At 46.8% G+C, this 12,164-nt stretch overlaps 3 non-coding genes across 3 annotated transcripts; all 3 read right to left on the bottom strand.

Moving 5' to 3' along the window:
• Positions 1-3,125: 3,125 nt before the first annotated feature.
• On the bottom strand, positions 3,126-3,198 carry Trnak-cuu. Its single transcript has one exon. It is a non-coding gene; the product is annotated as a tRNA-Lys (tRNA).
• A 432-nt stretch (positions 3,199-3,630) lies between these two features.
• On the bottom strand, positions 3,631-3,703 carry Trnar-ucg. The gene has a single exon. It is a non-coding gene; the product is annotated as a tRNA-Arg (tRNA).
• Positions 3,704-10,703: 7,000 nt separating this feature from the next.
• Trnam-cau lies at positions 10,704-10,776 on the bottom strand. The gene has a single exon. It is a non-coding gene; the product is annotated as a tRNA-Met (tRNA).
• Between the last annotated feature and the right edge of the window lie 1,388 nt (positions 10,777-12,164).

Here is a 12,164-nt window from a genome sequence, read left to right as displayed (position 1 = left end):
AAAGTTGCAAATGGGACTTTGAAAATGTGTCCCCTACTGACAAAGTGTCCGAGCGCTGCAAGCATTCGTTGTGCGATGACCTTTGGTATTGGTAGGATTTGTGCGACATAATTCACTTTAGAAACAATGTAAGTATTGACTAAAAGCACTCTTTGTATGGCGTTGAGATTTCGCAATTGATGTTGCCGTATGCCGGCCCGAATTTGTGCCAATAATTTTCGATAATTAAGAGCAGACGTGCAGCGGATGGTGCGCGTGTATTCAATGCCGAGACATTTAAATGTTGTCATTCTTTTTAGTGATTGGCTATTGCCAAGTTCGAGTCCTCTACCAAGTTCCATAATGCCAGACATTTTACAGTTGACTTTCGCTCCTGATGCGGCTGCATAAGTGGATATCAGCTGAAACGCGCGTTCCAAATCGTCAGCTTTCGTCACCACGAAACTGACGTCATCCGCAAATGCCTGGCATACGATCTTCTGGCCATGTATGCGTATTCCCGGAAGGTCTTGCGCCAGGGAGAACAGTAAGGGTTCAAGAGCAACTGCAAACAAAGCCATTGACATCGGGCAACCTTGTCGTACCGACCGAGCGATGTTAATAGGTTTACTGAGTTGTCCGTTGAGACAGATCTTGAACGTACCGTTTCGCAGCAGGAGTGTAACAGTGTCAATAACTTTCCGTGGAAAATTCATTGCTGCCATCGCGCACAGAAGATATGAATGACTGATTTTATCGAATGCTTTCTCAAAATCTAACGAGACAAGAGCGCATCGCATGTCGCAAGCGGCGGCTGTAGCTATGATATCTCTATATGCACTTAACGTCTGCTGTATGTTTCTAGTGTTCCCAACGCTCGTCTGGTAGGCCCCCGTGACAGTACTAAGTACCGTACTGAATCGCTGCATCATGACCCGCGCGAATATCTTATAATCGGCATTAAGTAATGTAAGCGGTCGGAGATTGTCGACTGTCTTTCCCGCTTGGGTTTTGGGTACCAATACCACTATGCCCTCACAGAATTCCCTTAAGATATCACTTCCAGCATTTAAGATATCATTACAAACCAAGGTCAGCTTTGGAACTAAATGGTGACGAAAGGTTCGATAAAACTCAGCCGGTAATCCGTCGGGGCCAGGCGATTTATTCTGTGGGCTCCCTCGAATGGCGTCCTCTACTTCATCTTCAGTTATGACTGCAGCGAGGCCGTCTGCTTCTGCCGTGCTCAATGTCGCAAAACGGCGTGCCAGAAGAACTTGCTGCGCCGCCATATGCACTGGGTGTTCCGTGAACTGTGCTGTGAAATGTTTGTAAATCTCGTCTCGTATGTCGCGCTGTTGGTTTATGAGTCGACCATTTGCAGTGTGCAGTTCTGTCAATATCTTTCTGCGCCCCCTTTTCTGTTCACGAATAACATGGTACATTGATGTCGTTTCGTCCTGTACAGCGTTTTGCAGACGCGTCCTGACTTTACAGCCTTCCAATTGCTTCCGTTTGAGGGTGAGAATCGTAGCCTGTATTCTTTTAATATGCATACGATTTGCTATTACTGTTGCATCTTCTCGATATAAATCTCTTAAACACTGAAAGTAAAATTCCAGGGTTTGCTTCTGCCAGGCACATCGATCTCGGGAATAATTCTTCATCGCTTTTGTTAAGGGGGGTTTCGCACATTTTACCCACCACGTAATGGTAGAATCGTACGCGGGAAACTTTCGTTCGCAGTCTGCCCACGTATTGCGGAAGACTGTGTGACACCCGGGTTCTGGTAAACACGCTACATTCAGTTTCCAGGGTCCCCTTGCCCTGTACGTCCCTTGTTTGGCTAAATTGACGGTACATATATATGCCACATGATCTGTGAAGACAGTCGGCCATAGCTCTGCCTGCAAAACATGTTCCCTCATATTTGATGACACGTAGATTCTATCGATGCAGCTAGCTGAGTGGCCTGTAACGAAAGTGAATCCGGGCCTGTCACCGTGTCTAAGCTCCCAAGAATCTATTAAATTTAACTCTTCAATAAGAGTCCGAAGCTCGGCGGACGGATTGAAGTTCGGCGTCTGGTCTTTGGGAGTGAGGACACAGTTAAAGTCACCAGCGAATATAAGTTGTTCTGAAGGTGGTGTAAAAAGTGGCACAATGTCATCTTTAAAAAACTCTGCTCTCTGTCGTCGTCTCCCAGAGCCGGATGGGGCGTAGAGATTGATAAATCTAGTAGTATTGATAGTGATCGCTATACCTCTGCCAGACGCCAGGCGCTCGATATGTGACATCACTATCCCTTCCTTAGCCAAGATCGCGGTCCCTGGATCAGTGCCATGTCCAGGATTAAAGACGGCATTGTAGCCCGTGATACGGTCAAGGTTAATATTGGTCACTTCCTGCAGCATGATGAGATCAATATCGGCGGCATAGAGAAAATCTTGGAGATTTTTTAAGTTTAGTGGGCTACTGATATTATTAATGTTCAATGTCGCAATTCGGTAAGCTTGCAAGGACGGCATGAGAACAGAGATATAGGTGACAAAAAGCCGAGTATGGATGTTAATGGCGAACATCATCTAAAAGAAGTCTACGTCATCAGCCACTGCGCCGCCGTCGGCGGTAGCCGTTTGTTGCTGGTGGGACACATCAGCTTGAGCTTCTGATAACGGACTACCTATACGTCGCCGATCCGTTACGAAATCGGCTTCCCGACCGCCCTCTTCCATGTCATCCGACCAATCACACACGAACCTGTCCGCTTGCATACCGCAATCCGAGAGCTTGGATACGTCAGACAACCACTGAGCTAAGGAGGCGCCGCCTAGCGCATTTTTCGGGTACTTTGTTCTTATGGACTAGTGAATCGGAGCCCTTCAGCTGGAAACACACCGCATTAGCGACCATTATTTGCATTTAGTTAGCACAGCTGCTGCTTTCCTACACATCTCACACGATATCGATTTACACCTAAAATTCCAAAACAACACGTTTATTTCATTTCAGAGTTACTTTCAGCTTCAAATACCATTCCTCTGATATTCATACGAAGCTAGGCATCGTCGTAACCCGTTACTTTCATTACGCAAGGCTCACGAGAGGGGCGCAGGTTGCATCCGCGTAGACACAAAATTTGGCGCCGCCTAGCGAGGGGCTCGAACCCACGACCCTGAGATTAAGAGTCTCATGCTCTACCGACTGAGCTAGCCGGGCTCCACACAACGCGTTACGAGCCATACAATACTGATGGGACCATCTTTGGAAGATCCTTTGGATTACAGCTTATTTCCTGCTGCCACAAATCAGCTACAATCCTATTCAATGAAAAATTGTCTCCGAAAGGCATCAAATCTACTTGAAATGATACGTGGCTATCAGCACCATTATTCAACACACATGCTCCACTGTGTGCAGACGCCTGTGGCGTAGCTCTTGGGTCCTGAATCAGACGCAGTAGTTCCAACAAAAACTCTCCTGATCGGCACTGTGCCGAAAATTTCGCTACAGATCACCCTTGTCTTGCTTGTGCTTCAGGTAGACGCCCGTTTGCAGCCAGGAAGCGGACAGCAGCAACTTTCACCTAGTTTTTCAGTACTCAAACAACACAGTAAAACAGCATGCATCTTTTGCAGAACTGGAAAAACTCGACCGTGACAGGATTCGAACCTGCAATTTTCGGATCCGAAGTCCGACGCCTTATCCATTAGGCCACACGATCACTGCCGCGATATCCTTCCCCACACATACCTCATTTTCGCCATTTGTAAGGTTGCCGGAATGACTTTCCCATCTTTGACGCAATACTCCATCTCCAATTTCAGTACTAAAACTGCGACGCTACTTCTTGCTGTGTCCCATCTCAAGTTACATTCAAGCCCTTATGACGCTGATCAAACAAGAGGTTGCAAATCAGCTTCAATAGCTTACTGCCATCTCAGTCGGTTGCAGAAGGTACCTCACCCTATGTCATACAATGGCGAGTTGCCGCTATTACCAAAGCGGCGGCGGCGCCGCCGACGACGACGACGACGACGACGACGACGACGACGACGACGACGACGACGACGACGACGACGACGACGACGACGACGACAACCGCGAGGGTCTCTATCGGGGGTAGAAAATACATCACAAGAACTAAGTATTTCACGGCGGCATTCTCCAGAGACTGCCAAAAGCAGCAGTTTCTGGTGCCTGCTTTAATAGCACCATTCGCACTATTCATTTGCGAGAGCATTTCTTAAATACCTCACCCCTTCATCAATCTTTTTATCCTTGACCGCTTTTTTCGAAAGGGCTACTGTAGGAGGGGCTGTTACAAAATTCATTTGCCTCCTGTGAGGATGGAACTCACGACCTCTGGTTTACTAGACCAGCGCTCTGCCACTTTTTTTTTATTTTTTTTTTTTTTTTTTTTTTTTGGGCCTCCCATCTCCCCATACAGCCCATCCATTCGCTCACCTTTTTTGCCTTCTTCGGCTAGCTTCGATGCTATACTCTTGTTATGCTATTTCACTGTGGATATTTTGAAATGTATAGTTGATATATTTTGATTCCTTTTTGTTTGAAGTGATATTGAAAAATTTTATTTATTGTTGTTTTTGTTTTATTTTTGTTTTTTTTTGTTATTTTTTGTTTGTTCTTTTTTTTTATTTTTGTTTCTGTTAATATTGTTTATTTGATTTTACTGCATGCGGAGTTGCAGGTTGCCGACGTCATTCAAAGCTCGTCTTCTCGAAAGTTTGTTATGCCTTTGGCTTCCCCAAGCGATGGCTTGGACTAGTCTGATATATTCCATTTTTGCTGTGTGGTTTCCCAAGTCTCCTTCTCTTAGCTCCGAACGACTCAGCCGCCAAAAACTGCGCTCTGCATACGAATGTGGAAAAGAGAAATGATGAAATCCATGTTGTCGCGGAATGGTTTGAAGAAGAAGGAAAGAAAAAATTGAAGAAATAAATCCTGTTTCATCTTCCCTCGTCGACGTCAAATAAATAAAGAAGCAAGTAATGTTCGCAGTTGAGTGAAACGGATACATCTTCCATGTAAGTTTGCAAACATAAAACATAAACGAAAAACCCAGTGGACACCACGTCCAAACGAATGGTCAGCTTCACCATCCATGTTGGGAGAATGTAAATCAAATTCCTGCTGAATTAACGGAGACGAAGGGCTAGGTTAAACAAGACAGTTAAAACACCAAGCATGAACATTCCCACTCAGTGACTACTGCAGACACCATGAGTGTCGACTTTGTTCCTTTTCTTCTTTTTCGTTGTTTCATTGTTTTCGTTGGACATATTTGTTTTTTTTTATTTGTAATTTATTTATTGAGACTTTCATTTATATTTGATAAGGTGGATGTATACGTGGCCGTGGAAGAAACCTTACTGAATTCGTTTACAGGGTCGTGATTTGGAGCGCTAAGATATAATTTGCAAACTTTTGCCTATGTTTGACATCCTGCATTAGCAGTTGTGCCTGTGTGGCGAGGTATAATCTGTAGTCCAGGTATGAACGCCCCTCCTGGGCGTCAAGTAAGTAACATAGGGTGTGTCCAGCCAACCACGTCCAGGTGTTTGCCTTGGTTGTGGGGTAGTACGCGTCGTCGGGTTGGAGCACGGACGTAAGAGAGATGTGCTGGCGCGCCGTGCGGCAGATCAAGGCCATGGTCATTCTACACCATTCCCAAATAAGACTGTTCGCACCACAAACACATCTGTGTTGCAAAGTGTCGACAAGGCCGCACTCCCTACATTTGTCAGTAGCTGACAAATGTATTTTATGAAGTTTTTCGGCTGTGGGTAGAGTTTCATTAACAACTTTATACCACAGTGATCGAATACCGGTATCTAGCACTTTGTTATGTATAGTCTTCCATATTAGAGCCCAGTCTTTAGAGGGATACTTCAGTTCCATGCGGTTGACCCTGCCTGTGTCGTTCAGTAGCCGGTAGAGGTGGGCAGTGGTAAGGTCACGTAGCGGGACTCTCGATTTCATTTGGAGATAACTACTTTCTAAAAGAAACATCCTAATGTGGTTTGCTTTGAAATGCGTTTCCCGAAGGTTGATGGGGATGTGCATAGTCTGAGGCTGAAATGTGCGTATGGCCATACTCAGCGCGCTGTCAGGATATTCGTGGCAGAGCTGCAGTGTACGCCGGATCAAGAGTGCCTTACATTTGGTTTGAACATCCGTCAGGCCGAGGCCGCCTTTGTCTGGTGGGAGAGTGATGACATTGATGCCCACCTTGAAGATGTCACCCCTCCAGATGTACCAACCTACTGCCGACATAATTTTCCTCGCAACACTGTCGACCACAGGAAGTATTTGCCCGACATACCAAATTTTCGAGAGAATTATGGTATTAACGAAATGAACTCTCTGCAATAAGTCCTGTTCTCTGCCTTTATGATGCTGTAAGCAGCCCCGAGACATAGCCAAAAGATGTTTCCAATTGTCTACCGTTGTTCGTAGGGGGCAACTGCTCATCTTGATACCAAGAAGTTTGAGAGTTGCACATCTTCTGTACGGCAAAGGGGCGTCTGTGCGAAATCCACTGCCTATAGGCAGGAGGCAAGTCTTTTCATAGTTTAGCTGAGAACCGGATGCTCGCTCGTAATCGGTGATACTATTCCTAACGGCCGTGAGGTCTTGTTCCGAACGCACAATGACACCCACATCGTCGGCGTACGCAATGCATTTGAGGGTGCTGGAATACAGGGTTAAACCTTGAAGGTTACAATTCAGCATCCTTACAAGTGGCTCAATTGCGATCACGAAGAGACACATGGACATGGGACAGCCCTGTCTGATTGACCGCTGAATCGGAATCCGCCGGGTGAATTGACCATTGACGATGATCTGAGAAGTGGCCGAGGTGTACATGTTGCTGACCATTGCAGTAAAGCCGTCACCAAATCCTAAGTGGTTCATGCTGTGGAAGAGGTAGCGATGCAGGATCCGATCAAAGGCCTGACATTGATCTAAAGCCAAGATTGCTGCTTCCGGGCGTGTGATTGCAGTAAACGAAATGAGCTCCCTGTAATCTGCAAGACATTTAAAGATCGTGAGGCCCGGGACCGCTGCCGCCTGGCTGTGATGTATAATTTTTGCAAGGACATGTTTAAGTCTACCTGCTATGACGCGGGCCACAATCTTGTAGTCAGAGTTCAACAGGGAGATAGGGCGGAATTTGGCAATATCCTGATGGGGGTATTCTTTTGGGACCAAAACGATCAGGCTGTCATTGAAACCATCTGGTAACTGTTGGCCGGCGCGCAGTTCATTGCAGATGCAAACAAAACAATGTTCGAGGAGGTCCCAGAACTGCTTATAAAATTCAATCGGCAGACCATCAATGCCGGGCGATTTGTTGGCCTGAGCCCTGCTCAGTGCCTCCCGAATCTCCACCGCGGTGACATCACTGATTAACAATTGCCTGTCGTCCTCATCGAGCGTTGTCGGAAGATATGCATGCATCGCCGCGATTGCCGCATCATCGGCTGGTTGTGCCCTGTATAGTCGCCCGTAATAGGCCGTTAGAGACTCCTTAATTTCAGCCTGGGTCGTCACAAAGGTACCGTCTTCAGTTCGTAAGCGGGTAATCAATTTTTGTCGTGCGCGGCGTTTCTCTGTCCCTAGGTGGAAGGCGGATGGTTGTTCGTCAGAAGTGCCGGCGCTATCTCGCGAACGGATTTTAACGCCTTCCATTTGCCTGCGTTTGAGGAGCGTCAACTTTGATTTGATCCGTTTAATCTGAAGAAATTGTTCCTGCGTGACATGTGCTTCAGAATACAAGTCACGGAGACAGCGAAAATAAAATTCAAACGTCTCTTTCTGCATCCGGCTCCTGTCAGAACTATAAGCCTTCAAACAACGAATAAGCCTAGGTTTTGCACAACGGCACCACCACTGCGTTACCGATGGGAATGTTGGTCGTCGATGTAAACAAATTTCCCAGGCTTCTTGTAGACGGTCTCGTAACTCCTGTTCCCTGAGAATACTGACGTTAAGTTTCCATCCTGTCCGACCACGGAAAGTTTGCTGGAGCGCCATACGAATGATACAATGGTAAGCTAAATGGTCGGAAAAATACAGGGGCCACGTTTCCGAGGAAGATACCCGCTCACGCAGGTTTTTCCCCACGTAGATCCTGTCGAGGCGGCTGGCCATTTGTGGAGTATGGTACGTGAAGCACCGTTGTTCCCCGTGTGTTATTTCCCACGTATCCTCCAGCTCTAATTGACGTACTGTTTCGCCGAGAGCGGCACATCCATTAAAGTTCGGCCATTGGTCCTTTGGCTTCAAAACACAATTAAAATCGCCTCCGATAACCACGTCCTCCCGGCTGCGGCGCAAAAGATATAATAAGTCAGTGGCAAAGAACTGAGCTCGTCTCGTTCTATTCTGATTCCCGGAAGGGGCATATACATTAACAAATCTAATGCCGTTGATAAGGCACGCTATACCCCTGCCATTTTCGAGTCGTTCAACGTCGGAGACGGCCACGCCCACTTTGGTTAATAGAGCGGTACCTGAAGAACTGTCTGGGGTGGTGTTTTTGAGTAATTGGTAGCCAGGAATGTCAGGCTGAAATTTATCATCGACCTCCTGCAACAGCAAAATATCAGCATCGTAGCTGTATAAATAATCACGAAAGCTAGAGAGCTTCTGTACAGAAGTAATTCTATTAACGTTAATTGTAGCTAACTTATAATCCTGGTAGGACTGCATGAACTGCTAAATGTTGGCAGAAAGAGAAAAAAGCAAAGTAGATATGCAGAATCACAGAAAATTATAACCTTTAGTAGGTATCAGATAGGTAATCATCGTCCCCCGTCGGGTGTTTTGAGACAGGTCGTGTCGTACTTAAGTCGCCGACCGGTAATGCGGGTAAATTTCCTGGAGATGGCCCTACCACAGACAGGCTCTGGTCCATTATTACATCGTCAGTGTCATCTGCCCAATTGACCACATGAACAGCGGCCACCTCGCCAATTGAGCCCTGATCATTTTGAGATTGATGTTCGGGGGTATCCCTGAGGTCCGCACGAGGGTTCTGTTCCTCGTTCGCAGCGACCTGGCCGTCACCATCGGGGTGGGGCACGGAGACGTCCGAGACCTGTGGGGTCTCATGCAGCGGCTGTTCAGTGGGGTGGTCAAGAGAGACGTCAGGCAAGGAACGGGCAATTTGCGCCCCTTTTTCGCGCAAAGGTGGTGCGGTGTGGGCGGCATCTTTGTTGGCGATCCTCCTTTTCTTGTGTTTCTTGGGTGAAGTTTCGACTCTTTGAAGTTCTGCAGCCGATGAGGAAGAAGTGGAGTCCTGTGCAGGAGGAAGTGCATTCTGAACTGAAATGGGATCCATATTGCTGTTAACGTGGCGACCAGTGTGAGCTTCCTGGGAGTTAGCAACCTCTTGGTGGCTGTCTAAAGACGGAACCGCCGGGATGCTACTGGCCACCGGTACTTCTGTAGTAGGAACAGCGATGCCGTCCAGACTGTAAGTGTCCATGGGCGTATCTAGAACAGTGTCCGAAGCCCTGGGATCTGTGACCACGTCAGGTTGCACCGCCGCGGCCGTGGTCGAGCGGACTGCCGCTACATAAGTGAGAGGCAGTGTCGACATCCTGTTAGTTTCCGTCCTTTCGCCAGGTGGTAATTGCGTCACTCGTCGCTGCATACACTGAGCGCGAACGTGATCAGTGGCACCACAACCTGCACAAGTTCTAGGTTGACCGTTGTACATAACGATCGCCCTGTATCCACAAATAGTGAGATATGACGGGATGTGTCTCTTCAACTCTATCTTGACCTGACGAACACCGTTCAAAACAGGGACTTTGAAAGACAACCACTTTTCGGCAACATTGCTAATGACCTTACCATAGCTGTCCAAAGCAGCGTTGATGTGTTCCGCGGGTACTTCAAACGGTAGTTCGAATATTCGAACGGTGCGGACACCAAACCCTGCATGAGACACGAGAACCTCTCCAACATTCCCATCACAATGCTTAAACTTCAAACGACCACTAAAAGAGTCAATGATTTGGTCACAGATTTCGGCAGATTTAAACGTTATATAGGCAGTGCTGCTAACTATCGATAAATGGACGCCAAGAATGTCATCAAAGGATCGTTTCAAAGCTTCCTCAATCCACGATTCTAATTCAAACGATTTTGGTCTTGCATAGTTTGAATCAAACACAAACTTCAAAGTACCCCGTCGTGTTAATTGACTCATGTTGGAATCCTACACATATTCCAAACAATAACACGTTACTGTGTACAGCAAAGGCGGCACTCACCAAAACAGCCAGCAGCAGCGGCGACGTAAGCACCACACGTCCGCTCACCACGGCCGCCGAGGGCCGACTTGTATGCCACTGAGCTAAGGAGGCGCCGCCTAGCGCATTTTTCGGGTACTTTGTTCTTATGGACTAGTGAATCGGGGCCCTTCAGCTGGAAACACACCGCATTAGCGACCATTATTTGCATTTAGTTAGCACAGCTGCTGCTTTCCTACACATCTCACACGATATCGATGTACACCTAAAATTCCAAAACAACACGTTTATTTCATTTCAGAGTTACTTTCAGCTTCAAATACCATTCCTCTGATATTCATACGAAGCTAGGCATCGTCGTAACCCGTTACTTTCATTACGCAAGGCTCACGAGAGGGGCGCAGGTTGCATCCGCGTAGACACAAAATTTGGCGCCGCCCAGCGTGGGGCTCGAACCCACGACCCTGAGATTATGAGTCTCATGCTCTACCGACTGAGCTAGCCGGGCTCCACACAACGCGTTTCGAGCCATACAATACTGATGGGACCATCTTTGGAAGATCCTTTTGACTACAGCTTATTTCCTGCTGCCACAAATCAGCTACAATCCTATTCAATGAAAAATTGTCTCCGAAAGGCATCAAATCTACTTGAAATGATACGTGGCTATCAGCACCATTATTCAACGCACATGCTCGACTGTGTGCAGACGCGTGTGGCGTAGCTCTTGGGTCCTGAATCAGACGCAGTAGTTCCAACAAAAACTCTCCTGATCGGCACTGTGCCGAAAATTTCGCTACAGATCACCCTTGTCTTGCTTGTGCTTCAGGTAGACGCCCGTTTGCAGCCAGGAAGCGGACAGCAGCAACTTTCATCTAGTTTTTCAGTACTCAAACAACACAGTAAAACAGCATGCATCTTTTGCAGAACTGGAAAAACTCGACCGTGACAGGATTCGAACCTGCAATCTTCGGATCCGAAGTCCGACGCCTTATCCATTTTTTTTTTTTTTCAGTAAGTGCGTATTTTCATATCGTCGTCGTACCTGTGATACCTGTAAGCACTCAGAAACGCCAGCTTAGCTCAACTATTACAGCTGTATGTGGTGAGAGTGATTTTGCCCCAGTGAGTAAAACGTGTACCTCTGGTGGGACTCGAACCCACAATCCCCGGTTTAGGAGACCGATGCCTTATCCATTTTTTTTTTTTTTTTTAGGAGACCGATGCCTTATCCATTTTTTTTTTTTGTTTGGATCCGAAGTCCGACGCCTTATCCATTTTTTTTCTATTTTCTTTTTTTTCTCCTTTTTTTCCAACGCCTTAACCACTTTTTTTTTGTCTTGTTATTACTGTGTAATGAGTCAGGGCAGGTCGGCGGTGGCGCGGTGGGCAGGGGTCGAATCCCGAGGCCTGGCCACGACGTCACCTCCTCCCTGCACTGGAGCACAGTGGCACCAATACTATGTAATTGTCCTTGGATCGGAGTCCTATAATACTCATATGTGGACATGCTTCTGAGGAATCGTTGTCCATCCAAACAGGTAAAAGCTTAACAGGAATGCAAAATAACTAAAACTAGCGGGAAGGTAGATCAGTATGCCATTATACCGGTGGAATTAGTGAATCTGGCACAGGAGCGATCAATAGAAATGGCAACTTAACCAACCCCCTGTTTTTCGAAAACAATACTAAGCATATTCGCAAAGTCCCTCTTAAGATGTGGGAAAGATTTCTGCGTCCAGTACTCATGAAGCATGTAACCAGTAAACGAAATAAAATCGGAAATACCATCACCATCAACCACTGAAAAAATGTAACGGCCAAGAAGCCACATAATGGTGTTGTTCTTGGTCCGGGGATAAAAAACCGTGTCCGGCCAGCAGAGAATATCAGTTG

The sequence above is a fragment of the Schistocerca piceifrons genome, chromosome 7 (genome assembly GCF_021461385.2).
Source record: "Schistocerca piceifrons isolate TAMUIC-IGC-003096 chromosome 7, iqSchPice1.1, whole genome shotgun sequence".
Taxonomy (NCBI): domain Eukaryota; kingdom Metazoa; phylum Arthropoda; class Insecta; order Orthoptera; family Acrididae; genus Schistocerca; species Schistocerca piceifrons.
Note: the sequence above shows the minus strand (reverse complement) of the source record. Positions and strands in the feature narration are given on the sequence as shown.